Source organism: Chelonia mydas, chromosome 11, assembly GCF_015237465.2.
Source record: "Chelonia mydas isolate rCheMyd1 chromosome 11, rCheMyd1.pri.v2, whole genome shotgun sequence".
NCBI lineage: Eukaryota > Metazoa > Chordata > Testudines > Cheloniidae > Chelonia > Chelonia mydas.
The window spans coordinates 41,773,524-41,788,923 of record NC_051251.2 but is presented as its reverse complement, the minus strand read 5'-3'; the positions used below and the strand labels follow the sequence as shown (position 1 = coordinate 41,788,923).

The 15,400-nt window shown below is 42.8% G+C and overlaps 1 protein-coding gene across 10 annotated transcripts in view; it reads left to right on the top strand.

Moving 5' to 3' along the window:
• The window catches only part of WIPF1 (WAS/WASL interacting protein family member 1), an 82,105-nt gene that overhangs the window by 41,961 nt on the left and 24,744 nt on the right, over positions 1–15,400 (top strand). For 4 of the 10 annotated variants that reach the window (XM_043525292.1, XM_037912229.2, XM_037912230.2 and 1 more), the window contains one exon: positions 8,058–8,173. The exons of 4 other annotated variants lie outside the window; for them this stretch is intronic. The gene's annotated coding sequence lies outside the window, so the exon portion shown is untranslated. Of the gene's footprint in view, positions 1–4,567; positions 4,677–8,057; positions 8,174–15,400 lie in introns of those variants that run through there. 2 more of the 10 variants (XM_037912231.2, XM_037912236.2) reach the window with 2 other exon arrangements.

The window sequence follows — 15,400 nt, the reverse complement described above, 5'->3', positions numbered from 1 at the left end:
GGATCTTGTTTCCTCCTTTGGTCTGGCAGAACTGTGTGTTGACCATCCCCTCCCAGCATGTTGTAGGGCTATCAATTCATGGAGGTCTATAATTCATCATTCTTTGCAGCTTCCAACAATCCTCATTCACTAGTCAAATACTTAGTTTTCTGCAGCTTGCATAAAACATTTCTGAAATGAACTGTGCTATGAACTGGAGCCGTAAGGGTGCACTTCTGTAACCTCAGCATGGGAAGGCCTCTCTTGACGTTCTTGCTGTGCCTTAAGTAGTACATTTGATGCCCCAACATGTGGGCCCCCTGCTTGCCTATGCTCATGTGTTTGTCAATGGCACCCAACTCATCTAGTTTAAAACTGGCCGACCACCTTATATCTGCTGTGAAAAGGTTCAGATAGGCAGGCTGACTGATGCTGCAAGTGTTCTGGGTTCTGTAATAAATCCCTCTACTGGGCCAGCAATGCTGTATTATGTGACAGAAGAGAACTGTACTGAAGCTCCCTCCAAGACAAACCTTTGAAAGTGGTGCCTTAAAACTATGAGTTTGTTTAAATTTAGGTGCCCAAGTTCAAAAAATTTGGTGTGGATCTATAGGTGAATGTGCTAAATGTTTCTGGAAGAAAATGATGGAATTCTGTAGATTTCAGACACACACATACACACACACAGCAGGAATAGAATATGGTTCCTCTCCATACGTAGAATGGGGGCTTTAATCTGCCAAATCGAGTTGACGGTGTGACTTGACTTCCACCTAATGTTAGCACTGCTATGAACTGAAGAGGAATTACTTGTTTAATGAAAAATTTAAAAGTACCGCATAAAACTGATGGAAAACAGAGACTCTACTTGGTTATCTGCTGCAGCAATAAAGGGAGGAACATCTTTCTGGTGTGTCTTTTTATTTCATAAATGCAGTGTTTAGAAACCTACTTTAATTATGGGACTTCTAAAGGGACAGTAAAATTGTTAGATTAAATGGGGGTGACTTAATAGGCTGTCCAAATTTGGGGTGTTTATGCATCTGCAGTAATTGTCAACTTAAAGTGAGCATTTCTGTAACTATGTGCGAATTTTATTGGCCAATGCCAAGTTCAGCCATCCCATTAACGTGCCCACATTTTAAAAACTGGGCTCTGTATTTTAATCTTCTCTCATCTCTCTTGGGGCCAAATTCAGTAAATACGGTGCTCCGCCCACTTACATTTTTGAGCAAGACCCAGAAAATACATAATTATGGGCTTGCCCAGCCTTGCCAAGTTGAAGTTTTGTTGAATCTGAACTTCCATGAGTGAAATAAAACATATTTTGATCATATTTACACTATTAAAAGCTAAGTAGAAATTAAGCCAGTGAAGAACAAAGTATATTTGCATTAATGAGACTTTACTGTATGAATCAATTTATAAAACGTTTATGAAAAATGTGTTTAAAAAGTTCACCTCTCTTTTCCAAGTGCCTTATGATGTGATATTTCTTTTTTTCCAAAGAGCAGCCCTGGAAATACTACATACAAGACTGAATGTTTTCTATTACTCAGGGTTATTTTCCAGAATGGCCTGGAAGGAAATATTGGGTGATGGGAACAGCAAATGAGCATTGATGGCTAAACTACCTGCATAAGGATAAAATATCAAATGCAAGTACTGAAGGCTAAATCAGAGGTTCGGGGTCCTCTGCGGGGCCGCCAACAGGGTTCAGGGGGGCCGCCAACCAAGGCCAGCATTAGACTCACTAGGGCCCAGGGCACAAAGCTGAAGTCGCAGCGCATGAGGCTGAAGTCCAGGGCCCTGAGCCCTGCCACCCAGGGCTGAAGCCAAAGCCTAAGCAATGTAGCTTTGTGGGGGCACCTGTGGCATGGGGCCCCAGGCAGTTGCCCCTAATGCCAGCCCTGGCTTTTATATGCAGAAAACCAGTTATTGTTGCACAGATGGGCCGTGGAGTTTTTATAGCATGTTGGGGGAGGGGCTCAGAAAGAAAACTGTTGAGAGCCCCTAAGCTGTAGTGTCCTCTATTCAGTGCATTAGAGGTGAATCCATGGGCTTCCAGCTGCAATTCCATCAGATAGGCTGGAATAGCAGTCACTTACCCTTCTGAGTCTCCTGTGTAGGAATTTCTGGATAGAGCCACTGGATCTATGTAATCACAAATCCAGTGGTCCCATCCCTAATCTGTTCCAATGGCTTGTGGCTGGTATGGCACACCCTTCACAGTGCACAGGGTATGGAGGAACCCCCATTCAGCCATTCCACCTGCACTACTGCATGCTTTTACAGGGCTACCATTGGGGCTTCTGCAGGCCCCCACAAAGCCGTTCATTTTACCTGATGTGCATTGCCTGCAGAACAACATGTAGACATGGAGGGCACACCCATGCTTCCTGGGTTTATAGACTGGGGCCTAGATCCACAAAGGGACTTAGCCATTGTGATGCTGAGCTTTGCAGAGCCTAACTTTCAGGTGCCTAGAAAATCATGGAACAACACTGTGATTGACAATGCCGGAGTTAGGTGCTCAGGCTCCTATACAATGAATGGGGGGAGAGAGGCACTTTAGACTGTGATCCACAAAACCAGCATGCTAGCTGGGGAGCCACCTAAGCTAATCAATGGGAGAGGGGGCATGAGCTGAGCTGAGCCCTGCCCCCACTCAGAGATAGATGCCTAAACTGGGGCTGCAGGAAGGTGCCTATCTCTGCTTGCAGTCCATGAACGGTGGAAAGCTAGGTGTTCATGCACTAGGCTGTAGAGTCATTCTAACTCTCTCTGGCCCAGTTAATATTTAATTATCTAAATGAAGGAGAGATTGAGGGATACACACATTAGAATAGCCCAGTGGTCAAGACACTCACCTGAGACATGGCAGATCCCTGTTCAAATCTCTTCTTCCCTTCAAAAGGATGGGGGGAGTTGAACCAATGGCCTCCCACGTCCTAGCTGAGTACCTTTATCCTCTAGACTAACGCAGCTTATCTGGCTCCTCTGTCCATTTGTGTGAACTCACCTGAGGGGGCCCAATCCAGTAGGCATCCTCTGAGCACACATGCCAGAGTGGACCATGTGACTGACAGTGCAGGGAGTGAACCAGTGAGCCTGCACTCTGATCACTTAGATGTTAATCAGTTCCCCTTGAGAAAACTGACACGGGTAATTAGACAACCAGGATGGATGGTCTAAGGAGCCAATTACCTCCTCAACCCCAGGTTGATAAAGAGGCAGGAGGGAAGTGCCGAGAGGGGAGCAAGAGGGGAACAGGGCTAGTTGAGCTTAGTAACATGGAGGCCTCAAGGGAGGGAGAACTCTGTTTCTCTCAGGTCCTGGGGAAGGGCCAGAAGGTGCTGCTGGTGCTGTAAATAGACTATGGCACAGGGATTGTTGTGGAAATGATGGAGGGAACTTAAAAGAAAAAGGACAGGGTGAAGGCACAACTCCTGGAATTCATGCAGTTTCTGCGGGGAAGAAAGCGGGAGAGGAGCCACACCCTGTGACCAGGGTTGGCTCCAGGCACCAGCTTTCGAAGCAGGTGCTTGGGGCGGCAGTTCGTGTCCCACGGCGGCAATTCGGCGGCAGCTCTGCCGATCTTCCCGCTGCTGTGGCTTTCGGCGGCGGCAGCAATTCAGCGGCGACTGCTTGGGACGGCAAAATTGGTAGAGCCGCCCCCGCCTGTGACACGCCCCCACATGCAACCGAGCCGACATTTATCTTCCTTGGCTTGTGAATCACTGTGGAGCTTAGGAAGGAGACAGGCATTCAGTCATAGAGGGACACAGAGTGCGCATGCTCAAGGGCAGAAACATAGGCACCAAAGAGATGTCACTGCAAAAATGTAGGCACTGAGCACCTTTAGGCACCTACAGGGTTAGATGGCAGCCGAGTGGGAATTCTGTGGATCACAGTGGTGCCTAAAAACAGGACTTGGCCACCTAAGTATGTTTGTGGATTGCACCCTATATAATTACTCCTTATAAAATATTGCCACTCTGGAATAGTCTTTCTCCTCCAGAATCCTACCTCTGACAGTGGCAAGTGCCAGATATTCAGAACAATGCATAAAAACCTATAATGCATTCAGCTGTTCAGTGTTATACCTGGGAGAGAGAATTTCTCCTGACCCCAGCTAATAATCTACTTGTCCCCTGAAGTTTAAACTGATAGCCCTTGTAATTTTATTATAGCTTCTGTAACTGAAGACTTTGGACCAGATCCTCAGGTAGTGTAAATCTGTGTAAGTCCATTGACTTCGATGGAGCTATGCCAATTCAAATCAGCTGAGGATCTGGTCTTCTATTTTTATTCATTAAGCTGTTTGCCAGATGTTTATTAAGACAATGAGATAATACAGGTAATGAAATACATGGGATAAAAGCTACATTTTAATAGTGAAAAGCTATTTGGACTTTTTTTAAGTAAATTGGATGTATGTAATATGGATTTTTGACCAATATTTAAAAACACCAGTTGTGATGCTAGACCTATTTAAATTGGAGTTAGCTGAACCATTTGTTTGGCTTGAGCCACCTACTGATATTTTGGAACTGTATTTTTGTTTGATGGATTTTTTTTTTAACAGCATCATCGGCATATTGCTTCCTTTATGCATTTCTCTGAAAAAGCTTACAGGAGAAGTTCCTGCTGGACAAATGTCAGGCAAGCCAGCTGATGGTGAAAGAACATAGCTGGTAAACTCTTGATTTTTTTTTTTTCTTTTCGTGGCTTAAAATTATATCTCATTTGCTGATATTGCTATGGAATTAGGTGATGAAGCGAATTAATTTTTAGTAAAGTTCAGAGTCCAGTTTTTAAAACCAACCCCTTCAAACAAAACCAAAAAATCTAGGTCAGGATATTTAGAGTTGAGATTAAACCCTTGCATTTGAGTCACCCTGTGGGGGTTGTTCAGGGTGTTTGCTTGTTTGTTTGGGTTTTTTTTTAGTATTGCAGTTCACATTGTATGTGCAATCACACCTCCAACCGCAGTACCGAAGAACCACAGGTTCAGCTGTGGACAGTTTGAGGCTTAATTCTGCTCTAGTTGATTAAAGCAGATCCTCAATTTATTTTAGATGCCTTTTGCGTGGGAACTTCCTCTTTTTTCCCTCTCTCTCTCTTTAATTTTAGGTTTAAAACTGCTTCTGAAAATTTGTTTAATTTGTTGGACGTTCTAAAATATTTACTGAAACTGTAGTGGCATCTCTAAATTTAAAAATGTGCTGTAAAATTAAAGGTAAAATCCAGATGAGGCTAAACTTTAAAGGGCAGAGACTTAGTTCAACCAGGCAAAAATGTGTAAGCACAGTTACTTTAACTGCTCATGCACAGGGATATATGGTCTCTCATCTCTGTGCACATACAGTTATTCAATCTACATGCACATTTGCACAAGCATCTATGACATACAGACCTCTGACTCCTTCTATAAAAATAAATGTGGGCCAGAGAATTACCCAAGGGCATACTTTATTTTTAGAGGCTCTTTTGGAAGGAGGGCACTTGATAAAATGCCACTTAAAAACAAACAAACAAAAAGCTTTCAGCATGCAAACATTAATAGTGTAATTTGGACTAATTTGCACTTCAATAGGTAAAGCTTTATTTTTAACTGAAATTTTGCATTGTTTATAAACTTGTATTTGGTTTCTATCAGTTATTTATATTTAGTAGTTTTTGCCTTTTGAAGTCTGTGGATATCTGGGAGCATGAGAAATGCAGGGATATGCCCAAAACATGTCTTCGCTTAGTATGACATCAGTTCACAAGCCCAAATCATCACTATTTGTGTGCAGGAGCACAGAGGAAAAGTCACAGGAAGTTCTTCATCTGGCCCCAGCCCTTCCATGCAACTGGCAGCACGTGTTGCAGGTTGCTCTCCCCAGCCCTAAGAGGCAGGGTGCCAGCTGTGCTGAACGCGACAGAGGTTATATTTGAGCAGATTGTGGGTGTGGCCCTCAGCCATCACCTTTCCTCCTCAGCAAGACAACCAGCGCTGAGGGAGCACAAGACATACCTTTACTAATAAGGAGTAGCAGTGGATGCTGGTTAGTATATTCCCCTAATTTAGTATAGTGTTTGTGCATGCAGATGTATAGCTCGATGCCTTATCAACAATCTGTGTGCACAATCACAATTTAGTGACTCAACACATTTATCTTTGGGCCCCTGATCCCAAACATTTTGAGCCCCAGCTTCAATATCCTAAACATGCCATGAGCCTGAGCAAACTGCCACTAAAGTCAATGGGAGTCTATCCATTGCCTCTGAGAGCTGGATTAGACCCTGCATCACTGCTTTCAGGGAGTTATGGGTGCTTACCACTTTGCAGGATCAGGCCCTATGTATATCTCTGTACTTTAGAACATGAAATACAATTTTAGCTATCTACATATCAATTCATTGTCTCCCCATACTCCAGAAAATTGACTGATATGGACTTCCACATCACAGACTTGTAAAGTACTTGGATTATAACGTTCTGGTACCATGGCAATCTTACTTAGTTGGAATTTTCAACATACACAACTCTCCTGGATTTCCACGATGGAATTCTTGGTTGCCTCAGGCTGGTGGGGAACAACTGTTGTGGACCAATAAAATGTTACTGTGCTGGTGACAGCTATCACTCAGCACATATCTGCTCTCATACTGGTTCTTTACATGCAATTTTGTTTTGCCTTTACTTTCTTCTGAACTAATGTACTTTGTTTTATTGGATCTGTTCTGGGGTCCTGTGCGTGACTTGTTACTAAGTACGTTGAAATTTTTGAGAGATTTGGAGAGGGTAAGGAATTTTTCAGCAGGATAATTAGGGTTAGTGTTACTAGAAATAGTTCACTGGGTTCTGCTGGCTCAACAGTTATAAAGGAAAATGGGTATGATTCTCTAGGAGAAGATCTGAGAGGAGCCTTAAGAGCAATCATGCTTGGGGGCCAGTATGAGCTGAACGTTATCTTATTGTTGGGGGGAGGGGGTTTATTAGAGGATAAACATCCAGGCAGGGTGAGTTTGGACTCCATAGCATGCCTAGATTATTTGAACAGATATCTAATCTACCTCGCCCTACACATAAGAATGTAGACACATCCTACCCATTCTTGCATTTTTTTCAAGAACAAAAGTTTTGAGTTTTATTTCCTATTGTGTTTTGTTTTTCTTTTTTTATGCTTGTCCATGAACCATCAAATACTTGTGGTTTCTATGTGTCTCAGTTCATGCTGCTGTTTGCAAGAGGAAAAGGATTAAAACATGGATTAAAATGTTGTCATGTTCAAAATTTAAGCTGTGACTCTGAAAGAAATGAACATGTCTCTCTGCAGTCTGACTGGGTCTGGAAAAACACTTACCCTGACATTGGTTTTGCATTCGCATATTTCCGAAGACTTCCCCACACACTGTTGTTAAAGATCTCTAGTAGGCTGCTTTCCTACTCCCTACTTTTGGATGCCTGTAAAAGCTCCAGTGTTGTGTGAAACAGGCTACCCTGGTCAGTACTGAATTGTTCTGTTTTGTAAGGGTGAAATTCACTCCCATGCAAAAGGGCTACACAAGACCTGTGTGCCATTTAAATCACATTAAGCCCTGTTTTGAGGCCTTAAGTGTATAGATGTATAGGCCTTGTTTGGTTCTCTGCACAGGGGTGAGAGAAGGGGAGCTCTGAGTTGGGTCCCAGAAATGGAAGCAGATGCTCAGTATGAGTGTCAATCCCTCTCTTACTTCATTGGCTCAGACTGCTTCCTTAGCCTTTCGGTGATACTGGAATTTTACACAGGCGGTGGCGTGTTTGGGATCAGATCTCCAGCCAGACAATACCATCCCTCTTTGGGAACTGCCTCTGCTTTCAAATAAAGCCCAAAAGTCCCAGAATAAATGAACTTCCCCTTTCTGGAACTGTCTTCTCCCCAGAATTTCCCTGTGTCTCTTGTGTCCATGGTAACTTCCCTTTCTGTAGCTATCCAGTTCTTTACAAGGCCTTTTTAAAGGCGAAATGTCTACATCTCCTGTTCCTTCCCCGGCTTTCCCTGTAGTGCAGGTTAGTAGTATTTTTTTTCCTCTCCTCTCTTTTCCAGGATATTTTGCTGTGAAAGCCTTTAATGCTCCAGTGTTCTTCTGGACTACGAGTCTGGTATGCCTTGCAGCAGGAGCGGGACAGACTAATGCTAGACCCCAGGCCTTCCTTTTAAAGGTACATAAACTTTGTTAATATGTACAAAGTTATTGAGGGTAAACTATCACTTTCCCTTTACTGAGCTGCCGTGTTTTCCATGGAAGATTAATTTATTTTATATTTTGCCCCCAAACCATTTTTTTTTTTTGGCCTGAAGGCTGAAATATTTCAGTTTGGATATGCTGCCCTCATGGCAGCTGTCCCCATTCTCCTCTGTATGCCAGGCCCCCTGGCCAGACTGCATCTTCAAGGATGCACTTTTATGGTGCAGCTCTCTCACCAGGAAGGGTCACTGATGCATTGTGTGGGAGCTGGAGTTTGACCAGGGTCTCTGGTCAACAGAGGAGAGCGGGGACATGAAGCACCACAGCAGCATTTCTATAGTTGAATTTTTGCTGAACAAATCTCAGTTTCCCATGGAAAATTGAGATGAATTGATGAACATGGATGAACGTGCATGGACGTTATCCATGGTGAGGAAAGCCCATTTTCTGACCCACTCTAGTTCCGAGTTGTGTTTTAATTGTGATGTTGTAACTCTGAGGCTTGCTCTGCCTGAAGGCAGCGACATTACCAAACTTGTGGCTCATATTACCCGCTTTCCTCTAACGCAGCACTTTTTGTGTTCCTTTCCTCTGTCATTAGCAAAAACCGCTGGGGATTTTAACAGTCCCAAATCAGTGCTACTTCGGAAATTAGGCTCCTTTTCACAGAATAAGGAAAGTCTTGAGAGGGACAATCAACGGTTTTGACTGGTGACTTCATTTTTTTCCCCTCTTAAGTGCCATATTATTTTCTACAGTTTGTTGTTTGTTCCTTCCTCTTTCGCTGTTTGGAAATTAATCATACAGGAAATGATTAACCGCAGCTAGCTCTCTGTCTGCCTGTCTCTGACTTAATGTGTCATATTAAGAGAGAGGCCTGAAAGTGAGTTAAAATGGATGGCTAGATGCACACAACATGCTTTTGTACAGACTTACAATCCAGTTGTTCACTTTGGCCATCCCACACAACTAGTCATCCGTTTAGTTTTAGTAGAATAAGATGTTTGTTAAAAATAACTTAGAACTACAAAGTTAGAATCTGAAATTGCCAAAGTTTGGGGATCCAGGGTCTCAGCAGGCCCATTTCTACTTAATTCCCTTGCAGCTTTCCTTTGTAGAGTGTGATGTCTATAAGAGAAGTCTTACTTCTACCTTTAGATTTTTAAATGAGATTTTTGTTGTTGTTATGACATGCTGCATATCATGGCTGTTTTTTATTCTATTGTTGGAAATGATATGATGGCTGTCTAATCAATAGATGGTGGACTTAATTAGCACAACAGTCAGGCACATTTAATTACTCCTGGGGGAATTCTGCAACTTGGCGCATGTGCAGAATTTATGTCCCCCGCAAATTTCTTTGCTTCCCCGCAGAAAAAAAATGACTTTCTGACAGAGAAGCAAAGGGAAGCCACAAGGGTGGTCATGCAACTCTTCCCAGCAGTATGTTTCAGGTTCCCAGGGCAGCCGGCAGAGAGGTAAATCACTGTGGGGCAGGGGGCAGGACTGGTGAAGAGAAGACCCGGCTGGTGGCTCCTACGCTCTGCCTGGCTCCGCTGCTATTCACAGCTGGGCTGGAAAGGATGGGACTTCCTCTTCCCCTGCATGGCATCTGGGCGTGTTCAGACCCATGCCAAGATTTCTCCCCCTGCTGCAGGAAGCTCTGCAACCCCCCCCCCACACACACACACACCCTCAGTTGCAGGGAGAGGTATCCCTGTACAGGGAGCTGCTCCCCCATACACCCAAACCCCATGCATCCAGACCCCCTCATACTCAGACCCTCCCGCCAAGCTTCACCCCCTTCCACATGCAGACACCCCCCCATGAGCCCCACTTCCCCTGCACCCTGAACTACCCCACCGAGCCCCAACCAGCTGCACCTGGATCCCCACCCCATGCTCCCAGCATCTAGACCCCGCTGAGCCCCAACCACCATCATCTGGACCCTCTTGAAGAGTCCCATTACTGTTGCACCCAGAACCTTCAACAAGCTCCTGTGCATCCAGATCTCCCTGCACCCAGACCCGCACTGAGTTGCCCGTACCCAGATTGCCCCATAAAGAAATGCACACCTGGATCCCCCCATGTTAAGCCACTCCACACTTGGATCCTGTCTGTGACGGGTTTGGTCAGAGAGACCCCCTCCTTGGGACTCTTACCTGACATACTGGAATTACCTCTGAGCCCGTTTTCCACTGCCAGCTTGGGACTCCAGAACCCTGCCTCGTTGAGCCAGACATGCTAGCCTGCTGCAACACAGACCCAGGTTTGGTCTACGCCCCCAAAACTGCAGACTTTAACCAAAAACTGCTCAGCAAGTCACCTATCTCCAGCACCCGGACACCCAGCTCCCAATGGGATTCAAACCCCAAATAAATCCATTTTACTCTCTATAAATACAGTGTAAACTCATAAATTGTCCACCCTCTATAACACTGATAGAGAGATATGCACAGCTGTTTGCTCCCCCAGGTATGAATCACTTTGGGTTAATTAATAAAGAAAAGTGATTTTATTAAGTGTAAAAAGTAGGATTTAAGTGGTTTTAAGTAATAACAGACAGAACAAAGTAAGTTACCAAGGAAAATAGAACAAAACACGCAAGTCTAAGCCTAATACAGTAAGAAACTGAACAGAGGTAAATCTCACCTTCAGAGATGTTCCAATAAGATTCTTTCACAGACTAGACTCCTTCTTAGTGTGGGCCTGATCCTTTCCCCTGGTACAGTTCTTGTTAGTTCCAGCTCAGGTGGTAACTAGGGGATTTCTCATAACTGGCAGCCCCCTTTGTTCTGCTCCACCCCCTTTTATATCTTTGGCACATGGCGGGAATAATTTCTCTCTCTGGGTTCCCATCCTTCCTTCTAAATGGAAAAGCACCAGATTTAAGATGGATTCCAGTTCAGGTGATATGGTCACGTGTCCTGTGAGATCCCAAACCTCCATTCTTTCCGGCCTGAGTCACAGGAAGGCTTACAAGTAAACAGAGCCTTTTACAACCAATTGTTCTAGTTAATGGGAGCCATCAAGATCCTAAGCCACCATTAATGGCTCACACTTTGCATAATTACAATAGGACCTCAGAGTAATACTTCATATTTCTAGTTTTAGATACAAGAATGATACATTCATACAAATAGGATGAACACATTCAGTAGATTATAAGCTTTGTAGTGATACCTTACAAGAGACCTTTTGCATAAAGCATATTTCAGTTACATTATATTCACACTCATTAGCATATTTCCATAAAATATATGGAGTGCAATGTCACACTGCCTTGCTGAGCCTACCTGCCCACACAGAGGAGCAGGGCCCTGGGGTGTTTCTGGGACAGGCCAGGTCCTTGCGCTGTGTTGGGGTTGGGTGCAGCCTCACTGCTGAGTGTGTGTTGGGTGGGGGGAGGAGGGGGCTGCACAGTAATCTCCCACCTCTGTGTAGCCAGTGGCATGTGCTCCCCAATGCCATGCTAGAGCCTCCACATTTATTTGACAAACAAAATTTTCAGAATTTTTGTAAAGGATTTTGGTACAGAATTTTAAAGTTTTCGGTGCAGAATGCCCTTGGGAGTAACATTTGGTAATTTGCAAAATAACTTAAATTAAGATCACAGCCTCACTGCACTGGTCCTTAGTGCTCAAGATATGTGAGTTTTAGTGCAGTTTTTAGTCGTTATCAGCTCCTAGTGACTGGAATAAATGCCTTGAAAGAGGATGAAAACATATAATGCTGCATTCTAATCCTCCTCTAGATGACTTTGTAGCGTAGATGCTTCTGGATTTGAGAGTTTTTAGTTTTAGTCTCAGCAGAGGCAGATTCCTCAAACCAATCTGTGATGGAATCCCTGGGATGGTCTGTCTGATATTAGTAACACTAACCTGATGGATTATAAACCTCAACAGGTTTGGAGGGTTTTTTTGTTTTTCTTTGCTTTAAGAAAGGGAAGAGTTGGAGAAGCCCAAAGAAAATGGAGAAAGTCTATCAATATTCTAAGGTATATTTAAAAGGCGTAGTTATATTGTGGAAGCTTCTTATCATTCCAGTCCTTGATGAAAGGTGCCAGCAACATTTTCACTCGGGTATTTCTGTTATTACTTTGCACATGGCCCATGATATTGATTGTGGAGTCATCATAATGTATTGGATTTGTCTGTGAGGTTGCCTCACAACTGTTGTCCTGTCAGCTATGGAAAATTCTTCTTTTAGCACAGATACAGACCTTTTTTTTTGGAGCTTAAGGACCGGGTTTCTAGTCTTGGATGAGATGTGTGTATTAGGTTCCTGTTATTGTATCTCTTGTCTACAGCACAGGATTCATTACAGTGTGTGCTCAGATACTGGCCCTTTTAGTTTTTATATATAAAATAGTGGTAATATACAGTACTTTCCCGAAATAAAATGCAAAGAAATTAACCTTGGATTGCAAGGATCTATGGTCCTAAAGTGTCAAAGCCAGACACCCTCATCCTTTTGATTTGTAATGTGGTGCTTTGTCTCACTGTTCATTAGTGTTACAAGCACCTTCGTTGTTTGCAACTACAGTAGGTACATTTATTATTGCACCAACAGAAGTTAAAATGAGAAGGGCCATGTTGGGTCAGACCAATGGTCTGTCTAGTCCAGTATCCTGTCTTCTACCAGTGGCCGTTGCCAGATGCTTCAGAGAGAATGAACAAAGGAGGGCAATTTATCAAGTGATCCATCCTCTATCATCCAGTTCCAGCTTCTGGCAGTCACAGGTTTAGGGACACCCAGAACATAGGGTTGCATTCCTGACCATCTTGGCTAATAGCCACTGATGGACCTATCCTTCATGAATTTATCTAATTCTTTTTTGAACACACTTTTATGCTTTTGGCATTCACAACATTCCCTGGCAATCCACAGGTTGATTGTGCATTGTGAAGATGTACTTTCTTTTGTTTGTTTTAAACCCGCAGCCTATTAATTTAATTGGGTGGTCCCAGGTTCTTGTGTTAAGTGAAGGGGTAAATAAGACTTCCTTATTCGCTTTCTCCACACCTTTCATGATTTTATAGACCTGTATCATATGTACATCCCCCTTAGTCATCTCTTTTCTAAGCTGAACAGCCTTGATCTTTTTAGTCTTTCCTCATTTGGAAGCCATTCCATACCCTTGATCATTTTTGTTGCCTTTCTCAGAGCTTTTTCCAGTTCCAGTATATCCTGGACAAAGTATTCAACATGTAGGCGCACCATGGATTTATGTATTGGCATTATGATATTTTCTGTCATATTATCTATCCCTTTCCTAATGGTTCCTGACGTTGTTGGGGTTTTTTGACAGCCGCTGCACAATGAGAACTATCCACAAGGACTCCAATATCTCTTTCTTAAGTGGTAACAGCTAATTTAGAGCCCATCATTTTGTATGTATAGTGGATCTGCTGTTTTCCAATTTGCATTACTTTGCATTTATCAACATTAAGTTTCATCTTCAATTTTTTTGCCCAATCTCAGAGTTTTGAGATCCCTTTAACTTTTTGTAGTCTGCTTTGGTCGTAACTATCTTGAGTAATTTTGTATTATCTGTAAACTTTGCCACCTTTGTTTATCCCTTTTTCCAGATCATTTATGAATATGTTGAACAGCATTGGTCCCAGTACAGTCTTGGGGAACACCTCTATTCTCTCCACTGTGGGGGGAAATGACCATTTATTCCTACCCTTTGTATCCTATTTTTTTAACCAGTTACTGATCCATAAGAGGACCTTCCCTCTTATCACATTGACTGCTTAGATTCCTTGAGAGCCTTTGGTGAGTGACCTTGTCAAAGGCTTTCTGAAAATCCAAGTACATCTTATCGACTGCATCACACTAATCCACATGCTTACCATCACCCTCAAATAATTGTAATAGAATGGTGAGGCATGACCTCCATTTACAAAAGCGATGTTGACTCTTCTGCAACATCATATTTATATATGTGTCTGATCATTTTGTTCTTTACTATGGTTTCAACCAGTTTGCCTGGTATTGAAGTTAGGCTTACTGGGCTGTAATTGCCAAGATCACCTCTGGAGCCTTATTTGAAAATGGGCATTATATTAGCTACACTCCAGGACAGGATTACTGGACTAGATGGACCTTTGGTCTAACCCTGTATGGCCGTTCTTATGTTCTCAGTAGGATTTTACTTCTAATTTTTAAAAGATGTCTTTTTGTCTCTATCTATCTCTTTTCCTCTGTTGTTTAGCCATGGTGACACTTTATTGGTCCTCTTGCTGTTTTTGTTTTGTTTGGGGTATACATATAGTTTGAACCTCTTTTATGGTGGTTTAAATTAGTTTCCATGCAGCTTGCAGGCATTTCACTCTTGGGACTGTTCCTTTTAATTTCCATTTAATTAGCCACTTCCTTTTTGTGTAGTTCCCCTTTTTGAAGTTAAATGCTACTGTGGCGTGTTTCTTTGGTATTTTTTGGTATTTTTCCTCCCTACAAGGATGTTGCATTTAATTAATTACGGTCATCGCTTTTACTGAGCAGTTCAGCTATATTCATCTCTCAGACCAGATCTTGTGTTGCCACTTAGAACTAAATTAAGAATTGCCTCTCTGCGTGTGGGTCCCAGGACTGGCGTCTCCAAGCAGTCATTAGTGATGTCTCTAAAGTTTATCTCTGCATCCCATCCTGAGGTGACATGTGCCCAGTCAATATGGGAATAGTTGAAATCCCCCATTATTATTGGGTTTTCTATCCTTTGTGACCTCTCTAATCTCCCTGAGCATTTCACGAACACTATCACGTCATGGTCAGGTGATTGGTAGTATATTCCTACTGCTATACTCTTATTATTCAAGCATGGGATTGCTATACACAGAGACTCTACGGTACAGTTTGATTCATTTAAGATTTTTATTATATTTGACTCTAAGCTTTCTTTCACATACAGTGTGCTCCCCCACCAGTATGACCTACTCTGTCATTCCTATGTATTTTGTACCATCGTATTACCATGTCCCACTGATCACCATTGTTCCACCAAGTTTCTATGATGCCTATCTTATCAATATCCTCATTTAATATCAGGCACTCAAGCTCACCCATCTTAGTATTTAAACTTCTTACATTTGCGAACAAGCACTTATAAAATTTGTCAATATTTAGTTGTTTGCCTTTGTTATATGATTGAATGAGACTCGTTTGTTTGATAGTTTCTCTTCATCTCCTACCTGTA